Source organism: Lipotes vexillifer, unplaced genomic scaffold, assembly GCF_000442215.2.
Source record: "Lipotes vexillifer unplaced genomic scaffold, Lipotes_vexillifer_v1.1 scaffold452, whole genome shotgun sequence".
NCBI lineage: Eukaryota > Metazoa > Chordata > Mammalia > Artiodactyla > Lipotidae > Lipotes > Lipotes vexillifer.
This window is the reverse complement of record NW_006788004.1, coordinates 208,630-210,371: the sequence shown is the minus strand read 5'-3', so window position 1 is coordinate 210,371 and position 1,742 is coordinate 208,630. Positions and strand designations below refer to the sequence as shown.

The 1,742-nt window shown below is 37.1% G+C and overlaps 1 pseudogene; it reads left to right on the top strand.

The window, feature by feature from the left end:
- Nucleotides 1–277: 277 nt before the first annotated feature.
- On the top strand, nt 278–667 carry LOC103081697 (NADH dehydrogenase [ubiquinone] 1 beta subcomplex subunit 2, mitochondrial pseudogene; annotated as a pseudogene).
- The last annotated feature ends 1,075 nt before the right edge of the window (nt 668–1,742 follow it).

The following is a 1,742-nucleotide window of genomic DNA, read 5'->3' as shown; positions in this document are numbered from 1 at the left end:
GAGAACCCAGTCTTCTCTGGGAAGATGCAACTTCCTCAAGAGATTTTCAGGGAAACTTGAATTCTGAGAAGTTAAGAACCAGAGGGAGAGCTGAAAGACAAGGCATACCCCAAAACATCTGGGTTTAGAAAGTGGAACAAATAGCCAGGAAATTTATTAGACAGAGAAAACTTTTATAGAAAAACTATTCAGAAATCAACTGACTGGGCGGGGCGCCAAGGGAAGTGACGTGAGGCGGCGGTGCGGCCTGGGGATTGCTGTCCGGTTGCGGGTTGGCATGTCGGCTCGGACGCGGCAAACGCCTTTCCCGGGCATTGGAGGCCACTTCTTTAGGGGCTGCCGCGCGTGGGTTGCAGAAGGCGCTGGAGTCCGTCATGCTGGTGGAGGTGTGCATATCGAGCCCCGGTACAGACCATTTCCCCAGCTGACCAGATCCCAGGTGATCAAGGTGGAGTTCTTCAGTGCAATCATGTGGTTCTGGATTCTCTGGCGATTTTGGCATGACTCAGATGCCGTGCTGGGTCACTTTGCATATCCAGGTCCTTCCCAATGGACGGATGAAGAATTAGGTATCCTTCCTGATGATGAGACTGAAAATGTAGACTCAACTCTTTCCAAGAGCCAGGTGAGAATTTCAAGAAATTACAGACGTCATATTGTATATTAAAGTTGTAAATTAAAGTGTTTTGGTCAAGAAAAAAAACAAACAAACAAAAAAACAACTAAGAGCAAACTTTGAGCAACCATCAGCAAATAGAAATAAAACCCCAGATGTTAGTATATGAAAAAACAGGTGGAGCATGATAGGTGTGTGATCATGTAATTTTTGGTTCAAAATAGGAAAACTTTGAGAGTGAGAGAAAACATTAAAAAGAAGTAAAGTTTGATAACTGTTTATTGAGTACAAATTAGTTGTATTATATTGTTGGAGCCACCATACTGTCCTATTCAAAAACTATTTTAAAAATAACTTTAAAAAATGTATAATCTATATAAATTAACATGAAAGCAAAAATTACCCCCCCAAATTTATATTGATTATGTGGACATCATAAAATAGTATCTAAAATTCTTATCTTTGGTTTCTATTTATGTTGTTTAACCAACTTTTTTAGTCATATCTGTCTCTAATACCAAGATACTAGTATTTTTCTGAAGAATGTATTCTCTTTCATTATGCTTTTTTTGTTTTTGTAAATTTATTGAAGTATAATATGTATACACAAAAGTGCACAGATCATAAGTGTACAGTTTGAAGAATTCTCACAAAGTAAATAGGTCCATGTAACCAGCATTCACATCAAGAAATAGAGTGTTACCAACACACTGAAAGTCTCCTTGTGTTGTTTCCCCTCACTCCTCCATCAAATTTAACTACTGTCCTCACTACCAACAGCATGGACTATTTTTGCTCACTTTTGAACTTTATATAAATGCAATTATGCATCTTTCTCTTAGAATTATGTTTGTGATGCTTATGCATATAGTTGTGTGTAGTTGTGTTTTTTTTTGTTCTTGTGGCTGTATAATGTAAGAATATATCACAATTTACTTTTTAATCCATTCCTTAGAAGAATATTTGGGTAATCCCAAATATTCTTTTATGAATAGTGCTGTAATCAACATTTTTACATGTGTTTTGGATACATTTATCTTGAGCCTGTAACTAAGGAGTGGAATTGCTTAGAGTATGGTGTATGTTTAGAGTTAGAGTATGTGTATGTTTAACTTTGGTAGATACT